The sequence below is a fragment of the Argiope bruennichi genome, chromosome 2 (genome assembly GCF_947563725.1).
Source record: "Argiope bruennichi chromosome 2, qqArgBrue1.1, whole genome shotgun sequence".
Classification (NCBI taxonomy): Eukaryota; Metazoa; Arthropoda; class Arachnida; order Araneae; family Araneidae; genus Argiope; species Argiope bruennichi.
Genome location: NC_079152.1, coordinates 85,306,607 through 85,328,663, shown reverse-complemented (window position 1 = coordinate 85,328,663; position 22,057 = coordinate 85,306,607). Strand labels below are relative to the sequence as shown.

The following is a 22,057-nucleotide window of genomic DNA, read 5'->3' as shown; positions in this document are numbered from 1 at the left end:
TAAACAGATGCATTTATTTTTCTGCATTCTTCCAATATTTGGAAATATGCAGGAAATCTCCTATATCCTGATATAATTTCTACTATCAGTGGATGGTATTTTCTTATTTTTTATTTCTGGGTTAGGAATAAATCATAAATTATTCTTCCTTTATTTAGACATGTATCATTTATCTAAACCATTGTAGCTTTATTTCTTCTCTTAATTCCCATTTTAAGACACCATTTGGATTGAGACAATTATATCAACATTTTCATTAACTAGTGCTATACGAGTTCAGAAGTTTATAGATAAGATTTATCGCACTGAAAATAAATGATATTTGGTAATCAATCAAAGCCAGTCTGAGAATAATACCCCTTGTTCCTATAAGGAACTAAACTATCATGCAAGAAGGCTGATGACTACAATTGTTGTTATTTTGAAACGAGTGACTACTTTTTAACATTAAATAAGAGTTCAATATATTAAGGGGCAAATAAATCAGAAATTTATGCATTCTCTATAATTCCTCTAAATGTTTAGAAGATGCTGGTGAAGTTCCTAATTGAGGTGAGAGGGAAATGAGAATAAGAGGAAATGCATTCTCTTGTATTCAGCATTTTTTTTATTGACTACACGAGCGGATTTGGATTAACATTTTGTGGGGGAGGGGGAGTCATGTTCAAGTATATAGTTTGGGTGCGGATATTTTCTGGAAAGGTTGGGAGTCATTAAAAAAGGACCAAATCGGCCAAGAACAAGACTTTTGGAACTAAAAAGGTTCATTATATGCTATATCAATTTAATTTAAATGTAGAATTAGAGCTGATATTTTCAAACTTTTATTAATCGATTCCGTTGGACATAAAAGGAAGTATTAGCGAAAATCATGGCTTGAAGTTATCATGATTACTTAACATCAACATTAAATCATTAAATTTATTCCAGACGTTGGCTATATAATTCTCTAATATATATATATATATATATATAATATACACAGAGAAAGAGAGTATATTATAACTTAATAATATATAAGTATAGTGCTGTTTTATATATGTGCCATCTTCATACATTTTTATAGAATGTATTATCCATAATGTCCATAACAATGACTTCACTCAGAATCATCCATGAATTTTTTTAAAATTTTGTTTTAGAAAATTATAAATGCAGTGTCACAAAAGATATACTATAAAATACAGCCAATTTATTTAATACTTTTATTTAAAAGGTTTAGATAACTTTTTAAAATAAAATTTTATATATATGAAAGAGAGAGAAACTGATTTACAGCTAAATTCTATCAATCTTAGCAGCCTTCTTTTCAGATAAATTGACTATTTTTAATGTATTTACAAATTTTATGCGAAGATAAATTAATTTTTGGAAATTTTCTGCTATTTTCACAACTTTAAAGCTTGGTAGGGACCCCTAAATCACATTTTTATTGAAATTTTTTTATTAAAATATTTTTATATCATAAAATAAAACAGAAACCCATTACGAATTCTGACGAAGATTCTTAAAGACTCCTTATAGTATAATACGACGCTGCATTGCGAGATTTTGGATTAAAAGGATATCTTTAATTTTTTGAACACATTTATTTTGAACTTGTGTGAAAACATGACTATTTTTCTGTAAGTATGTCGAAATTTCTAAAGTCTCCTTCTATTTTCTTTATTTTTCATTTTCATATGCCTGAATTCTCTTTTTATTTGAATTAAATGTTTAATATATATTATATTTTTAGGATATCATAACATTTTAAATATTTTAATATAAAAATCAATGTAGCTTAGGTTGTAATGCATTTATATAAAATGATTTTATTGCATCGTTTACAAATATGACAATGTAAATTCACATCAGAATAATATGGATTTAATAAATAATATATTTTCAGTTTAAGGGAAATATATGTTTTTTTTATATCTGATTCTTATAAATTAAATAATTGCTTACTTTAAGCAAACTGGAGCATTTTATTGATTTTTTACGGTCTTTAATTATTCTTCTGAAATAAATAATTAATAAAATGTCATAAAATAGCAACAAAGTGATTTGTCATTAATTCAAAACTGGTTCAAAATCCATTTAGTAAATCACGACGTACGCATATGAGCGAAACAAGTGTCATTTTGTGACTGATACTACAGCGCATCAGTAATGCAGATGATCCAATATTGCTTAATTCTGTAACCGTATCTCATCGGTGGGAACGCACGAACGCACAAAAAAAGATTATGGAAAAAACCCAGCCCCCAGCCCATGCTCACTCCCGCTTTAATAATGGGCTTTTATAAAGTAAAAGGACACAAAAGGAATGAAGAAAATTAATATTATTCATGTATTATCTGCCTATTTCTCATTTGGCAAAGCTAATGAATATTTCAAAACCAAATTGATGAAGACCAAAGATATAAGCTTTCAGCTAATTCAAAAAAGAGGAACGCTTTGTAAATTACTAACCAAAATTAAAATAACACCTAATTAGAACCTTTTGTGAGAATTAATATTTTTATTATTCTTTCTAACTTGCATGTCTTGCATATTTAACGTATTTTATTTCAGTGAATTTTTAAGGGTTACACTGTCTGCCAGTACAATATCGAAAATTCACAGAGAATTTTTTTTTAATTATTTGACGAACCAATAAATATATATATATAGTAAATAAATGAAATAAAAACATCAAAAAACTTGAATAACTATCAGTTTTGTGTACATATAGTTAGATACCGTTTTGAAGTAGTATAGAGATTATTTTATAATACACTACATAATTCTGAGCTGTACTCGAAATATTATATGTGCAAAGCTCTTTTCAAAACTTGCACGGTACACTAGAAAAAAAAGCCTCCGACGTCAAATTTAATCAGTGAAAACCAACAAAACAAGCGATCATTAGCGGAATCGGGTTCCGAATCTATTATTTTCAACCTGATAGCTCAAAATTTACTATAGAACGTTGGAGTACCATAGAAAAATTACAAATGCAATTCTGCTTTAACAAGTTGGTAATACGGATTTTTTTCCATTTTAGGTTTATTGCAGAGTTTAAAGATAACATATGACAATTTCTAACTTATAGCATATCGATAAAATTCTTGAAGAATCTGGACTGAAAAATCTATAAAATAGTAGGTAAGTAACCATCACTTTGATTCACTTAAACAAAATTTTTTTTCGAATTTAATTTGTATCTACTCCCTTTAGCCTTAGAAACTTCTTATCTTCAGTGACGAGAGAACATATATACACTGAGAATATGACGGTATTAAGCATGTTTTTTTTTTATGCAAAAAGACGCAGAAATGCATTTCGGGGCTATTAACAATGCACGCATTTTGAAATACAAGTTCTTTCTTAAAGCATCATAGAACCAATTTCAGCATCTATCCAAATTCAAATATCCAAAATATCATAAGCTAATTTTACGCTAATTTTACGCCTTTTTTCTACAATCTGAGAATACCCTTCAGTTTTATATAATGAATTATTGATTTCGAAAATCTCTAAAATTATTCGAATTGTAGTGACTTCCAAATAGCTCGACTGCTGTCAGTTAGTTCTCTGCCTTCTTCGTTGTCCAACGCATTTTTTGTGTGTTTGTTTGTTACCTCTATATCTGTTTTCTTGGTCCATACCAGAAATGAAAATATAGATAAACAGTGTTATATCATTAAACGTTTACAAATTTGGAGAGGAAGAAGGAGATGATAATCATCAGAATTTATAAAATGGAACTTTTAAAATGATACCTCACATTCGTTGACGCAGTTTATTGCTAGTCATAAAACTAAGTAGTTGCTTCTCTTTGCTACAATGTTATACATAGAGAACAGTGGTTGTCAGTCTTATGAATATTATCTAGCCAGTGGCTTAACGATATTTTATGGTATATCATAAATAAAGCTGTCTCAACTAATATCCCTCATAAATGCAACATACGCCTTTAGCATACGCTTATTACAGCAATTTTAGCATAGCTTGTCTATGAATGTAATGCTGAAAGCATAATATGATGCCAACTGTGAATTAATGATACATTACTCTAACTTGTTACATTTTATAAGGCATTTCCTTCCACTCGAGATAAGTCACTCAAAAAAGAAAAGAAATCACCTTCACACATTTCGTAATGAGCGATATTCTGTCATGTTCCTGTTACCATGTGTCAAACAAGAAAATTTGCACATGTAGCTGCATACAGAATTTGCTACAACTGCAATAGGTGGAAAAAAATTAACAAAAGAGGAATGGGGGGTGGGTGAATCACACATGCGACAAGAATTTTAATCCGAGGGTCAGTCAGACAGCTCAAACGATTTTTCACCGCCTGTTTTTGTGACATGTGAGGGAGGCAGGGAGGCCTTCAATTTGGAAGCTCTTTATTCGTCCCAAGATCTGTTTGATCGGATGCTAAGCAAGTGGTTAGCTTCAGATTGTTATCGTTTGGGGTTTGAGTACATTTTGCTTTAAACCATGCCATGTTTTTTCTACTGTAAAGGAGAAAAATGATGGCACATGACATATTCTTGGCAAAGAATATGTGAGATAAGATTTTTCTTAAATGGGAATGAATGGTGGAGATAAAATTTGCGAAGCAGACTGTTCCCTACACAAACGAATATGTGAAAAAGACCTATTCTAGAAAAAGTAAATTCCTTTACATTTATAATGTTATCGATAGAAAATTTCTATTAAGAGCTGTCTACTGCTTAAATGAGTGATATTCTGAAGGTTTTGTATGAATATCTTATTAATACCATTAACATATTCTTCAGAACTAAACTATGATACTAAAGAGCTTTCATTTATTAAAACCTAAGAAAAGATCAAAGTTAAAAAATTCAACATACTATCCAGAACATTCCACTCATTGAAATATTTTTTAAAATTGAAGTTTAAAATACTTTTCTTTGTATATTATCAGTTTATCTTAATATAGACATTGACTTATGCCGCATTGGTTTCTAGAGCAATAACTGAAAAGTCATTTATAAGTTTGAATGGTCAAAAGTATGGAGAAAGAATGAAAATAAAGCAATAAAATTAAAAAATAGTAACGTATATTTGTTTGTTTATGGAAATTCATCCCTAATTCATTACAAAATGAGTTGGGAAATTTCATATTTATAGAAACTTCATGAAATCTTCATTTTAACGGGTTTTATTTAGACATGTGATCGTCCAGGAAATATTTTGACAACATTCTCTTGATTAGTAAATCTTAAACTTTTTAGAGATAGTGGGAGAAGATGTTTTTTTTTGTCTGTTAAACCGATATTATGAGCGATATTTAAACTATAATATTACGCTTGAAATTGTACTGTGTAAAGTTTATGCAAAATATTAAATGTTTAACATCAATTAGTAAAAATAATAGATATGCAAATAATATCTCACTCTCAAAGAGTTTCAGTTGCTTTTCCACTGAATACCTGTAATTTCTTTTAATAAATCCAAACTTATACTAATTCGAGATCATTAATTTAAAGGTTTAATCATTATAGCAAATCAAACGTAATTGACAGTGTAATGTATTCTAGGATATTTATGTAAAGCTGGCGTTATAATTCTGTTTCTGCTTTGGAGGCTTTTCCCATATGCATGAAAATATTGTCTTATCTTTACTCTGAACTATTTGGTATTAGTTTTCTAGGGAGAAGAGATAATAAGGGTACAGTAGAAGGTTTTCTGTTTCATATCATCCACAATGGTCCGATTGACTGAGGTTGAACCTCTTGAAATACAAATTGATTATTCCATGTTCTGAAACAAAGTATAAATTATATCTAATTTCTAAACCTCCCCATGGAATTTGATGCCATTATCCTCTTGATAAGTGATTATTTAAATTTTCATTGGCATGAACAAGAACTTCAAGAGGGATGTAAGAACTCTTTAACACCTTGATTGTCGCTAGGGCTCATATAAATTATATTATAAGAAATTCAGCGCTGAAAGTTAATGTGTTACGGGAGCTTAATGATAGTTAGCCACAGAACTTTCAATATTAAGAATAACAAAAACATTTTCAAAATTAAAAATGTTCATATTGCAAAGGAAGGTTACTGGTAATAATTTTATATGTCAAACTAAAAAGAAAAAGAAAGGGAAAAAGGGGGGGGACTTCCACCCCTCAAATGAAATATTTTATGCAATTTGTTGAATTTAAGCTGTTTTGAAAATATAATTTAATTGTAAAAGGATATTATGATATTAGGACAAAGAATAATTTATTTATATTTCTAACGTATTAATCAAAAAACGATAATCTATAAAAAAATGGAAAAATAAAATTTAATATAAAAAATGAAATTTGATAAATGCATTTCAAATGAATGTTATAATTTCAATTTTGAAATACAAAATGAAAAAAAATCAGAAACAATTCTATACCTCTTATCTGTTGAAGGATTAGAAATATTACTTCAAAAAATATCTTAAGTAGGTTTTTTTTCATTAATCGGAAAAGACTGTTACAGGATAATAATTCTAAATTAAGCCTTCTAAGATGCATTTAGTTTTAGGAAAAAGATCCAAGTGCTTCATTCTTTTTAAAACTGATTGCTGCATCATAAGCAGTCAACGATGCAACTAGCTTCATTTTATATCATTAATTATGCATACTAAGGAACAATTTTTAATACATTATCTGAAATCCAGAAAATATTGGTTCGATTCCGATTGCGTAACTGCATTGGAAAAGGAAGTTCTAATTTTGGTGACGTAGCTCTATTTGATAAAATAAAACATTATTAATATTATTTTTTTCTCTTACTACAGTCTTACTTATATCATTTATTTATCATGCACTTTCAACCTAGTAATTTGTATACCACCCCCTAATGAGATTCGATGTATGGCATAAGATTGATGATGAACTGGTTAAATACAAGTTTTTCTTTCCTTGCTCTTTTCCCTGAGCTTTTGAAAAAGAAAAAAAGTGGCGAACAATAGAGACATTTGTACGACTTTCTCTCTTTGTAACGAACACGTTCTGCAAACAACATGACATCGCAGAGGGAATTTAAATCAGAGGCTGGAATACGGGCTGGAAAGAGCAAGGTGGCTTTTGTAAACAATAGTTTGAATTCTTCCTGAGCTTTTCGACAAAGCGATGCAAGGGCGATTTTCAATGGATCTTTTGTGAAATTTGTTAGCACTTTTTTTTTTCTCAGTAAATCAAAACTTTCTATATTACAATGAAAATAATCTCTCACATAATGCTGATTCTGAGGAGATGACAATTTTAACAAATTTTGAGTTACCTTTAAAGTCATGTTTACCTGCTTTTCTCATTAATATTGCGTTTTTTAGAAAATATTGATGGAAAACACTATATGAATGCATTATAAATTTTAAAAATATAGAAATTTTAGGAAATCGGTACAAATTGTGATTCTATTCTCGTTTTGAATTGCAATACAGTTCTCAACTTTGGAATAAGAGGCTTATACAAAACTCCTCTATCGTATATATGGATTTGTTGCAGATTAATTTTTGTTGTTGTGAGTCAAACATTCATCCCTTTTCAGTTAAAAATTAAGAGAATGAGATTTTCATAAAATTCCTTTATGCAAATTTTAGCTTTAATTCTCACTGTGTTATTTGGACGAAACTATACAATTCGCGACCCATTTTATGGGTCACGGATTCATTATAGCAAGCTTTATCTATATATCAGTAGTTTATTATGCAAAACTGAAACAACTCCATTTCATTCCATAACATATTAGCAATACAGCAATCATTATTATAAAAAGATGCAACTGTGTGCAGCACACAAAATCATGCAACTGTGCCTTGAAAGTTGGAATTCCATTCGAAATATGATCGCACACACTTCTTACCATTTGGTCAGTACAGTTTTTTTTTTATTTCTTCCATGGACTGGCATATGAAAAAGAGCAAAAAATTTAATGATAGGGACAATATTAAAGAATAATTGTTGTAAGCTTACTCATAAAGTGTGTCTAGAAGGTTTGTACTTATAGATTGATGCGGAGGGTTAGACAAATATCGGATTCGCATAGATTTTCAAATATTTCACCAATTTTTCTAACTTATCTTCACAACAATATGCTAAGTTTATAAAATATTTATAATTACAAAAAAGTCAATTTTATGCTTTGAAGATTATTAATTTATAATAAAATATAATTAACATTATCTGTGACAAAAAGTAAATTGAAATTAAATAATCTGACATAACTATTCATCTAACATTTGATCTTTTTCTCTTTTTGGTAATAAGTTTATAAATATCAATTTTTATGTAAGAAACTAATCTTGAGGCTTGAAACTAAAGTTTGTTATGATATCATGCATTTTCATTTGACACTTAGAAACAGGAGCAGGATTCAAGCTTGCTTACTTTGCGAATGTTATTTTAGTACTGTTTACAGAGTAAATTGAATCTTGCTGAAATTATTATTGAGGATTTCCTAAAATGACGACAAATGATAGCAGTTATGGTAGCACTCACAGACATTATTACACTTCAACAAAACAATTTTAAAATCATCAACAACCAATGATTAGAAAAAACCAGCGTTCATTGTACATACACTTTTTAAAATTGTTTAATATCATTGAGCGTTACTTCAGTCTAATGATGTAAATTCTCAATAGCACAAATTTCTTCCCTGGTAATAAAGTTGTTTCTCTACAGGTTGTTTTATTTTGTTATGAAATATAGTATCAGTTTTTAGGAGGCATCTATTCATCCTATCCAATCAATGACGTCGTTTGAATTTCGCAAACAGGCAATATATTTTTTTTTGGGGGGGGGGGCACTCTTTAGACTTTGGAAACCCTAGATGATCCCGTTTTTCTCTTACGAATGGTCGTTCAAATCTAGTTATGATTCCTATTTATTTCTTTTGAACAAAACCTATTAAATATGTTTCTAAAGCTATTTATGGTGGCTCAAATATTGGAATCAGTTTTATCTCTATATTCTATATTCTAATATTCTCTACCACTTGAATTTCTTTAGCTTGAGTATATTACGAAATATTATTGCATAAATTCATGAAGTCTTTTGTGTCGTTCTTTTTAAATTTATATTTTAATATGAAATTTCACCTAATATTTCATTGTACCTCTAAACTTTCAAAACAAGTTTATTTCCATCGATTATCGAATTTTAAAACTATAAAAAAATTGTGATTTGACCATATTTTTTTTCTAACTTGTTATGTATGAATCGAAAGGTTATATTAATTCTTCTAAAAAAATTCTAACTATTGAGGCTGAAAAAAAATGTCTTTATCTAAGCTTTTGCGCCTGCATTTCAAAAGGAAAAATACTTTTCTTTTACCTTAAATACCTCGGATGCCTTTTTTGTCGTCAAATTATCATTTGAAAATATACGTCCTCATTGTTTACCTGCGCCCAGATAAAATTTATTTTGATAAACGGGAAACACTAGGAGATTTTTTTGGATACCCTGTGAACTTCGAATCACTTTCCCATAGATTTTATTAAATTATTTCTTTTTTTCCAACTCATTATTTCGGAAATTTGAATAAATAAAATAAAATTACCTTTTGTATTATTTATGTTTTCCGAGTTTGAAAGACAATTTTTTAACTTTTAAAATATATTAAGAATTATATTAAAAGCATTCTTAAGGCTCATCTCCTGAGTTTATCAATGTTTTTCTTAATTTTCGTTACATTCCTTTAAGAGGTCTAGCTCATGATATTGAGAATTCCTTATTCAACGAGTGTTAAAGTTTTCACAGATTTAATTAGAGCATTCTGCAAATTTTCATCTTGAATAGTTTTTTAATTTTATATTTTGTATTTATTTAAGTGAAATTTTTATCTGAAATTCATGAAAAGTCATCACAATATGATCTTAAGATTAGATTTATGGGCTGGAAATATTTCATGTGGAGATTTTGTTCTTTAAAATTTGTATGAATGTATAAAGCAAAACAGGTTTAGTTTGCAGATCAGTTGTACATCAGCTAACCATGATGTTCAAATTCATATTGTATTTAAATTTGTTTATAATGTATAACAAAATCTATTTACTAAGAAACATAAGGAGACAAATATTTATATTTTAAGAAATTTGTTAATTAATCATGCTAATTAGTTTGTTTACTTAAATGAATAAAAGTTCTTTGAATTTTGAAAACGTAAAATGATTATAGAGAGAAATTTCGTCAATCAATTGAAAAAGTGTATTTGATGTTATTTGAAAGTAGAGTAAAAGTTAAGAGCTAAAAATATAGATATACATTTTATCAAAAAAAACATAAAAAGTAATCGTAGAGTAGTAATATAAAAACTTTTAATTAATTTTCATTAAATAGCATTAATTTTCGATTGAGTACGGAAAACCAATTTTACGTAAATGAAAAAATAATAAATTTTAAAACTACATATAAAATGAGCTTTTAAACTGGTTGAAATCGGAAAATAATTAAAATTCAATATCTGTTTTAGGTATCCGAGGGGTTCGGAGGAGATTAAAAAAAATATTTTAGTGTTGCATGATATTTTTTTTATTAATGTAAGAATAAAATTATGAATAAAAGCTAGATTTTTTAAATATATATGTAGCTTTTAAAGAAGAAATATATTTTGATGTAAATTATGGCATTTATTTACAAAAACTAGGATTGTTCTAGAGACAAAAAATTATGACAGTTTAATTTTTCTTTATAGAATTGCATGTGTAACATATCTTAGAGTGCAACTAACTATTATTTAAGAATATTAAAAAATACAAACTTTTATGCGTAATATTTGAAATTATTTATGAAATTTTGGAATTTTTTCATCAATAATTACATTAACAATCATAAATTCCACTTCTAGAGCCTTCAATATCAAATACACAGTTCATGACATTCTGCATAACATAACGAGCGCTAATTATAAACTTCAATAAGATATTATTTTAATTATTTTTTGAGGTATGACGATACTCGTGGAATAGAATTATGAAAAACTCGTTCTTCAGAAAATGCATTTAAATTTTTTAATGCTTATAAATAAACATCACTTGCATATCAGTAGTTTGTAATAACTTGGTTTCTAATTGACATAGAGACAAAATAAAGATATCGCTGGACGTGCTTATTTTTTGAAACTGAAAATAAATAAATTAAATAAAAAATTTAAATGAAATCTACGATCGCAAATTTCAAGTTATCTTGTGAGAACATTATTATTTTTAAGTCGTCACTATTTGTCTTAATTAATTTAAGTCATTAACCAGTTTAAACAGGTTTGAAACAATCACGGGATTTCTCTCTCTCTCTCTCTCTCATATATAAATTTTCTTAAACTTTCATTTTCAATTTTTCTACCGATTATAAACCTTTTACGACGTCAACCTTTTTAAAAACGCATCTGCTCTCAAAAAAGCATAAGTAATGATAAAGCAATATTGGTAAAAGCAGGTCAACCCTTTAAAAACGCATTTCGTTTCAAAGAAGCATACATAATAATAATGGAATACTGGTAAAAGCAGGTTAAAAAATATGCGATTAAAAGATGATGATGAAAATTGCCATTTATGCCTACGCGATTTCGAGCTTCAAAACCCCCCTAACCAAAACAACATCATGTTCTCACATGATAAGAAATCGAATTTTTATCCAACTTTATGTTTTCAACCTAGTCGGATTTAAATATGAACTTTTATTGAAAGCGTAAAGAGCAGGATATTTTTATGTTTAAACAAAAAATATAACACTTTATTTGTTTACACAGTATTTATTTTTCTTAAAGGAAAGAAAAAGGAATTCAAAGATATTTCTGAAGAAAACGTAATAGAAGGAGTGTTATTACTACCTGTTTCTTATTTAAATACGAATAATGTTTCAAAAGAATTCGTAGTAAAAAAAAAATATTTAAAGAATTGACTGTGCATGAATCTTGAGCAGTATTTTTGTTATTTGCATTATAATTCACATCTTGACCAGTCCGTCTGTTACTGGATAGGTTTTCAATGCAGGTTAACGATACGTTTCAAATTAATTGACAATGAAAGATTACAAAAGAAGAAAGATTGCTCAAGTAAGAGAGAAAAAAATTAAAAATTAATGATTTTTGAAAGAAACCTTGGCGAAATTTAATCCTGATCCACCCACCAAAAGTCACTTTTGACAGGCAAAAATTAAGACCTCAGAGTTTAGTTGTTTTTTCCTACGTGCTGGGTTTTTTTTATGAGGCATCTTTTAGCTCAAGTGTAAGATATGAGGAATATAGCAGTGAAAAATAAAATTTTGCACGCTTCATTAAAGCAACGCATACATCTTTTTAAGCTTATAACCTCGACTGCACCCAAATTCTCGGCACAAACATCGTGTGCTTTATAACACTATTAACCGCCCAACGTAATAAATTAGATAAAAACAAAAGCTTTTAAAACAGAAGACAAAAAAAACTTAATTAATTATCCTCTTCTGTCAAGTGAGGGCAAGAAAAATTGTGCAATTAGCGAATACGTATATATTATCCACTGAAAAAAGTTCGTGAGACTCTTCAATTCATCACGAATTATGTAAATTTGAAAATCATGTGGGGTAGTCAGAGTGCTCATATTTAAAATACAAAGTTATTTACACATTTGTATTTTGAAGGATTGATTGTTGTTTTAAGTGTTGATGAGTTAAGTGTCCTCGCATTCCTTTAAATAACAATAACATTTTTCTGCAAAAAGGAGTGTTTTAACTATTTTAAAAACTATACATATTATTAATAGACTCCACAAAACATTATTCATCGTCTATTTAGATATAATAGTTTTTTGGAAATGGGAAATAAGTCAAAATTCGAACAGTCTTCACAAAAATGATACTGAAATAATTTCTGCCACATTATTTAGAGATTGATAAATATAGAAGAATATGTTTCAAAATATATTCCTACTTCAGATTCTTTTTAATATTGTTTATTCAAATTACGCGTTGTATTTTCTTTTTTATATTCTTGTCTCCCTTCAATTGACTATTTTTGAATTTTAATAACTTCATTTTGTTTTGAATTTCCATTATCAAACAAAAGAGTTCATAAGAGCTTTAACAGTAACGACTTTTTCATGTTCTCTTTTGAACTATTTAAAGGCCTTCCAAATACTTTTCAGATCTATTATGTTATAAAACATTGCTAAATTTGATATTTTAATGGGAAAATTGTTTTAAATCTTTTACGGGATTGGCAAATTTGCTCCTTTTTGAAACGGATTTCAAGCTAGTTGATCATATACATGATTAGTTTTAACTATTAGATATTACGATTGCTTAATATTATATTAAAGACAACATCATTTATTGATTTTTTTAAATATTCTAGCTTAATAAAGTAGATTAAAATAAATATTAATAATATAAAATAGAAAAATTTATCATTTTTTGACTATTAATAAAACTAATCATTATTTTTGAGCATAACATTAATATAATATAAACATTTATTTAATAATGATGAGAAAAAAGATATTCATATCCAAATAATTCTGAAAATTATAATAAATTCACTATAAAAGCTATATAATTGTATTTAATATTAGCTGCCTTCAGCGACTAGCCAGATTAGCGGGATTTATTGTCGCTATAATTTTTAATTAAATATTTTATGTAACTTGGTTTCAATAGCTTCTTCATTAAAATATTTTTTATTTTCAGTTTTAATAATTGTATGAATTATATCTATAATTCCTACAATTTTAATAGCTATATACAATTTTGTTCAATAAATTTACTTGATTTTCTGTCAGCTCCCCTAAACTTCATATAAAATGGGTATTCTCTGCTATTTTTAGCTTTTTTAATTATGTAAACTAATTTCTAACCTAAAACAATGTAAAGTTGGCATTTTTCTTCATCTTAATAGTATTTACGACATAAATTTAAATCTTTTAGAAATTCTTTTTAGAATTAAGTAAATATATCACTTGCATTCCTGGAATATGCTTCATCAATAATGATATGTGTTAAGTGCAAAAGTTTAATTTCACTGTTCTGCATGTTTCATGATAATAACTCGGATTGTAAAATGGAACTGTATTTAAAACTTTGACAGTGACTTTTATCAATTGATAATTATCAATAACATATGACTTTTATCAATTTAGGTATTCTTCCAGAATTATGCTTTCGTATTATCTTTTGAAATATGTTTAATATTTGTTTAGAGTTAATGCTATCTTTATATTCTTATTGAAAAATATGTTTGTTTTCAAAAAAATTATTAAATTAGAAAAAAATTTATGTATGTATAAAAATTGGCATCATCGAATAGATAGTTTTTTGAATTTTAAGTAAATCATTTAAGTTTATTAATCATTTTTTTCTTCTGTAATCTTTTTAAAAGTAATCGCAGAAAAGCGTGAAAATTTCGCTTAATTTTTATTAATTAAAATTTCGAGAAAAAATAGCTCCGAGGTTCACATTTCCATCCTCCACTGTAACCAAGAAAGCAACACAAACACTTTCTCATCTTTATTATCAGTAAAGAAAAGAACAATTGCATTACACTTTGCAAATCGCAATAAAATATATAATAATATTTCGTCATAAATTTCTTTCACCTACAGTGTAGCAATAGACTTATGTGATTTTAGACTAACATAACAATAGACTAACATTGTGATTTTAGGTATCAGAGCGCAGAATCATCAATGATGCAAATAGCTTATATTATATGCATTGTTTAGAGTTGTCTCTTTGATTTTTCTACTAGAATATTTTTTAACCATTATTCATGTTTGCATAATATTTAAAAAATTCGATGGCTGCCTAACTACAAGTCCTAATCATTTTTTTAAATCTTGAATATATTTAAAATTATAATTAATTTTTTGGTTCACAATAATTATTTAATAAGCAAAATAAATGTTTACGTTCCAGGAATTAATAACGTTTCTTGACTACATCTGAAATATACCATTTTATAGGCTGGTCTTGGCCAAACATATGGATCAAACCAAATAGAATAAACGGCCCTTTGAAATTGTATATCATATCAGCTCAAACATTAATGGAAAATCTTTCCTGGTAAGCGTATGATCTTGTGGCATGTGGATTGGCATCGAAATCTGAGATTTGTGGATGCTAAACGCTACCTAGAATGCAAACATATACTATTAAGTGAATGTTTCATAATTGTCGTATATCAGCTTAATTTAATTTTTTATAATTCGCTTTTGCAATAAATTTTTTTAGTAAAGTTCTGAGCATTTCTTCTTTCTTTCACTTGATAACGAATTAATATCTGAATAGAAAAATTGAATCCTGATTAAATTGTACTTTATTATGATAGTTTATGAAAAATTAAACGTCTTGTACATTAAAAGATTTAAAGTTTAATTGGTTTTTTTTTAACACTTTCTTTTCTTCGCTCCTTTTTTCTTTCTTTTTTCACTTTTCATGTTATTTAATTTTGTAAATAACAGTTATTTTCATCTTTCATTTTGGCTGTTTTCTTTTTATTTTTCTGATTGTTTTCTTGAATGATTGTTTTTGTCACGTGTATTTATGTAATTTTCTGTCTTCTGAGTTCTTATTACCAACATACTACTGTCAAATTTTCTAACATGGAAGAGCAGTCCAGTCTTATGCATCCGATACTGATCAATCTTCCTAAAACTTTTTATTTTAAACCATTACGTTTTGAAGCTGTTAGGCTAGTGAGAATTAAGAAAAACCATTACCCTCAGGGGTTTTATTTGTTTTCTACTTTATGCTCACGACACAACTTAAATAAAATAAGGTTATAGTAACAGGGGGCTTGGAGTGGTGTGATGTTATGTACCAGCTTAAAGCGCCATTTCTGAATACATATTCCATTGAGAATTCTATTTATTTCCTTTCCTTCTACTAAAATTTACAATTTTTAGTGATTTTTTTAAAAAATATTTTGTATACAAAATTAAATTATGGATATTACATGCCTTTCAACAAACAGCTTTACTGGTGATTTGTTTATAAAAATTTCCTAAAATGCAAACAGAAAAATTTGGAATTGCAATTTGCACAAATGTGGAATATGCATTTTTTTCCCAAGAAAAACCTGTTTAGATGACAGATAAATTAAATAATTTGTTTCTTGGGTTTTCTTTGAACCCTTTGACAGACACAAAAGAAAATTATTATTCTTATTTTGTCGTATTTGAAACAGTGTCGTGCAGCATCTAATTTCATTCTTTCATTTCACCTTTTCCATTAATATTCAGAGTGCTTAGAAATCTAATTTTTACAAAATAAACTAAGGTAAACAGATAACAAATAAACGTTGTAGATCTTTCAAATTTCATGATTTTGTCCAACCTCAAACTTGATAACAAGGCAAAATTTGTCGCTAATTTAAATGAGAAGTCCGATGTTTCTCATGTTGGATCTCTACCAAGCTGCAGTATAATAAGAGGAATTTGACTGAACAGTGTCCTTTTGATGAAACTAAAAGTCGTTGAAAGATGCAATAATGCTGTTAATTTTGCGTGAGGAAAAGAGTCTATTTTGTCGGGTATGACATGCATGCATTTGATCTGCATGGTAACATCATTAATGGAAGGAAGTCTTCAATAATGAGGAATATGATTTGGTGGATAATGTGGCTGGACCTTGTTTGTTGCAAGAAAATATCCGATAAACTGACTGCTGAAATATCATCTGATAAATATGTGTACTTCTTGTCTTGCGTGCTATTTATATGTTGCGAGTGTTTTTAATTTTTATATTATGGTAAATGTCGGAAAATAAAACTACCTACTCTCAATGAAGAATGTAGCTTCCAGTGTGTATTCTCGAAATAGTTTGATTATCAAACGCCAAATTTTTTTTCAATAAATGAAACGTTGTTAGAATCTGTGTTTTAAGAAAATAAGCAGTATATACACTCAATATTATAAAATATCTTTATAGCTTTTCGGTAGACCTTACAAAGAATTATTTCAAAGAAGGAAGTTATCATAGTGCAGTTTTAAACTTGTAAATAATTTATATGTTATAATTCACAAAACAAGGTTTTTCATATAAAATTAATAATTTATTCGAGAGTTAATCCTTATTATTAATGCTTAAGTGAAAAAAGTATATCACGTAAATGAAATCAATCATAAGATGTAAATAAATTCTATACGCATTTAAAAACATATTTTAATGTTGTTATGAAACAATTTTTTACCTTTAATGTAAATTATTTTATTTTTTTTACCAAAGAAAACTTAAGAAAGATTACAACTAGGTACACAATATTTTTCTAAATAATTTTTTAGAAGAAATTTAAATTTATGACCATAAGCAATCTTTTAATTAAAACACGCTCTTCTCTTCTTCTTCTATAATAAGAGAAAAAACATTAAAAAATATTTTATTTAAAGAAAACAAATATATCTTTAAAAATTCTTCTGTACTTTAGCCATGTTACTTATAAAAATATTTGAAATGAAAGTAAAGATAAATTAATTCTGAATTTATAAAAAGAAATAAAACATTAAACATTAATTAAAATAGCAATGATAATACTATAGGAATAATATTTTTACAAGCAGTTTAAAATAAATTTAAGAAGGAAAAACAATTAAAGGGTAACATTTAATATATAACAATTATATATATTAAATCAGGAAAAGTGAAATTTTCTCTTTACATAAATCTGAATTTTGATTTTAAAAAAAGCCAGTACTTTCCAGTAATTAAATGAAAAATTTAAACATTTTTTCTTTTATCTTCTAAATGAAAATACTGTATTAACAGCAAACAAATAATTGATTAGTAGATAGAATATGAATGATACGAAAAGTGTGTGTGTTTTTATGGTGGCGTTTTATTTGACCTTTTAGCTCCTTTTTAACTTTGATAATTAAAAATAAAGTTAGCTTATTTCACAAAAATTCCAATCATTTAAAAAGTATCTTCCACAGCGAAAGTGTATTAAAAAAATTAAAAATGGGAAAAGTGATCATTTTAAAGTTATTATAGAGTTAATATGATATTGTTTTGGGAAAAAATCGGTGGCATCTATAATGATTCTTAACTTCAGAAGATATTCATAAAACATAGCAATGATTTTTACATACTCAAGCTATCAGTGCGTCGGAACGTCTGCCAATCGGGCCTTTTAGGTGAAGATAGTTTTTATAGATAATTGGTTTAATCTATTATCTGCTCTTTATTGCAGAGTACATTCGAAAAGAGTAGTAATGGTATGAGCGGTAGAAAATAGTATATTTGCAATGGTAATCTGAAACTTTCTTAACCAAATATGCTGTGCTCAAACATACTTCGCAAATAAAAGTTTTAAATTCTTAAACAAAAGAGGTCAGTCAATATTTTTTAAAATCAATTGATGATCACTTTCACAGGCAATTTTCATTTCGATGGCCATTGTTGTTGAAGCATAGAATTAAATTAACGATGAATTATCACCAGTAAATGCATGATATATCCAAAATAAGTATCTGTCAATTACAACAATTAATCATATTAGCGCATAATAACTTGAAATTTAACATCATCTGTTTTAATTTTATAAAATATAGTTTTTAAATAATTTTAAAATATATTCTAAAGATAGTAAATAGAAGATAAAATATTTATCTTCTATCAAAATTTTAAGTACTTCTATAGGCAATGATCTAATATGGCCTATAGTACTTATTGTATTGTACTTATAACTTATTATGTAGTACTTATAACTTATTGTGCAGTACTTATAATTTATTGTGTAGTACCTATAACTTATTGTTTAGTACCTATAACTTATTGTATAGTACTTATAACTTATTGTATAGTACTTATAATTAATTGCACAGGTTATGTGTTAATACTAATTATACAGGGTGCTTAAATGCATTTGAAAATGCCATTCTAAAGTGCTATCTTTAAGAACAAGTAGCTCAGAACTGGGTTTTGATTATCTGTATATATATATAAAAAAAATTCATACCTTACAGTTTGAAATTCTTGCTGACATTGAACTTTTCTAAGCTTACTAGATATTCCATCAATGAGTACCTTCCTATGTGGAGCTAACTAGATATCATTACACAGTTGAAAACAGCCACTGAAAAAGTGTTTTCAATTATAAACGAATCTGCTTAAAATAGAGCGCAGTTTTCTTCAATCAGAGTTATCAGTAGTGCCTAGATAAAAGCAATCAACTCGGACGTAAACAAGAATTTAAAAAGATTCTGAATTTATTTTTATAAATATTATTAATGTATACGTTATACATTATGTGCATACATTATGAAATAATATTAGTATTATGTTAATATTAATTATGAAATTTTTATGTGACTGCGTATATAATTGTCATTTAATATAAGTGTACACTATTTTGAAACACTCTGTATGTATCCTCACTCTTAATGCCTTCTGAAAATGATTAGTATGAGCAGGAAGTATATATAAGTTTTTTTTTACTCGACCCTTCGACTTTCAAGATCTTAAAATGGTACAGCTATATGAGTATATAAAATAAAGTGAATTTGTAAAAAATGGTGCGTGCATTTTTGAAAAATTATATAATATTTGATAACAATATTATTTTTAGTATATTACAGTGACGATGGCATGAGCAATATTTTTCAACATAGTGAAAAATTGGGATACTAAAAATAATATTGTTTGGTGCTTCCAATGTCAAATAGGAAGATCTCTGTATATTCACAAGTTGGATAAAGACTCTTTAGTATCAGAACATATTTTCAGTTATTTTGATACGCCATAGTTTTTCAGGTGATATCACTGACACACAAAAAAAATAAATAAACATGCAATGTCAATATTACTTTTTCCTTCCTTTTCAAAGTTTTATGGTACTGTAATTTTGAATTTGCAAATATTCATCATGGCGCTGGTATGTTTTGAGAGTTCTACTAGTTTTAGATATTAATGCATTTATTTTTGTCACGTGATTCAAAGTCATTTGAATTTCTTTTAGTAATAAAGATAAATGTGTGTATATGTCTGAGCTAAGTTGCCTAATTTGACATATATATCTATTTGAAGATAGAAATGTGCAAATCGGAGTAATTTTTTATTTGAAATTTATATATTTTAGAATAATAATTAAGCTAAAATTTTGCATTTCTCCATGATAATTTCTGAAAATAGCATTGCGTGAAAATAAAATTTACACCTTTTTTAAATTCGAAGCATTTTTTTTAATGATACAATTTTAATAATCATGCAAATTTTTTCTAAATTTAAGAAATTTTTTAAAACAGTTTTTTTTTTTGCTTAATTTTCAACAAAAGATTACTTTATTAACCTAAAATTAAATATCACTGCCAATTTTTCATCAAATATTCAATAACATGATAGTCTTTCATCTTTGAAAGCTAACGTAAAAAGGCTGTATTTAATATTTATATATTTTATAAGATAAATAAAAAAGAGAGAAATTTAGAGAACAGCACATTTAGAGAATTTAATTACAAACCGAACATTTATGTCCTATGATGTCATGGGATCGATCCCCAATGAAAGATGCATGTGCACAAGGATCAGAATGTATGTAACAGGCTTTAATGCCTAGCCATTTGGAGGTATCTTGGGTATGTAGCTATATCTGTATGATTTAACTGAAATTAAAAATAACCAGTATCTCCAGTGAATAGCTGGTCGTAAAAGTTGACTAATTAATTAATAAAATAAAACAATTAAAATTAAGAATCAAAATGGACAAATATGCACAAATGTTTACAATTACACTACTGTCAGACAAACATTGCTTTATCTCCAGATAAACATTGTTCCTTCTAGACAATTAAGTCTACCGCTTATCGTCCCTAATCCAACAGGCGATGACAAAATGAAGACAAATAGTGTGCTTCAAACTCATCCCATAAATTTGTTTTTTCAAGTTGCGCATCATAGTGAAACGCGCATCGAAGAAAAAATAATGTCAAACTTGTATCCGGTCGAAAATGGACGCTAATAATTCAATAATTTCCTGCTTTTTACTGATAAAATCGTCAAGTGCGGGATCTTTCTTCATTTAGTGTCTACCTGACTAAAATACCTGCAAGTACTGCATTACTTATTCGTTTGTCTCGTTAGGGCGCGATAGCATCAGGCCTGTAAATAACCACAAAGTACTTAACTTGTCAACGACTTCCAGTGAGCTTTTGAGGTTCCACGGAGGTTTATTGGATGTGACGAATTGCTGATTGTGTCTTTTGTCACTCGTGGTATTTCCCAAAGGACAAGGACAATGGAAAAAGAAGGAAGTGCAAATATTTAAATACGGTATTTGTGAATTTTTTCTAATAATTCATTTTTAAAGGCCGAAGTAAAATAAAAGAGAAGAAAAGTTAAGAAAAAAAAAGTTAGTTCGAAGAAAGGAAGGGCCAAATTCAAAGACTACACTCCTAAATACTTACAGAATTTGTTTAGATTCGCAGGTCCTTAACCCTTTCTAGGACCATGGGAAATCAACAGCCTTTCATGTTATGTAGGTTAGCATAAATTTTTCAATAAGGTAGACTCTTTAATGCTTCAGCTCCTTAATTCACACATAATCTTGATTTAGCTATCTTATGCCATATCTTGATTTATTTAATTATTAATCAACGAAATCGTTTCTTTTCTCCATATGACGAAGCTAAACTGAAAATCGAAGAAAGCAAGTTTCCAATGGTTTTTTTTATTGATTTTTGTATAAAAAGTATCAGATGATTATATTTCGTAATAATAGTAGAAATAAATTTTGTATCATTCAGTTCTTGTAAAAAATAAAAGGGATGCAATTATATATACTACCCCTTCATGCTTGGTTGATATATAGGCTGTTTAAACATGATCAATAACTAATTTCTAAACCATTGGAAAATTTATACTTCCGAATGGGGGTAAAAATGCTTTAACTGACGCAAAGAATTTTAAATTGATGGAATCAACAAACATACTGCTAAAAAATTTATAAAATCTAAATTTTTATAAAATCTCTTAGTTTTATTGGTTTATATTCTAAAATGTCTCTGAAACACAGATATTTAAAAGAAAAGAATTTCACTCTCCTGATACCAAAATTTATTGAGTTATGAAGTTTCGAATTTCATCATTTTAGACCAATCAGCGAGCAAA

General features: G+C 27.6%; 1 long non-coding RNA gene across 2 annotated transcripts in view; it reads left to right on the top strand.

Moving 5' to 3' along the window:
• The window catches only part of LOC129961818 (uncharacterized), a 170,247-nt gene that overhangs the window by 146,444 nt on the left and 1,746 nt on the right, over positions 1-22,057 (top strand). Inside the window, exon 3 of one of the 2 annotated variants that reach the window (XR_008783834.1) lies at positions 3,032-3,126. The exons of the other annotated variant lie outside the window; for it this stretch is intronic. This is a non-coding gene — a long non-coding RNA (uncharacterized LOC129961818). Of the gene's footprint in view, positions 1-3,031; positions 3,127-22,057 lie in introns of those variants that run through there. 2 annotated transcript variants of the gene reach the window in all.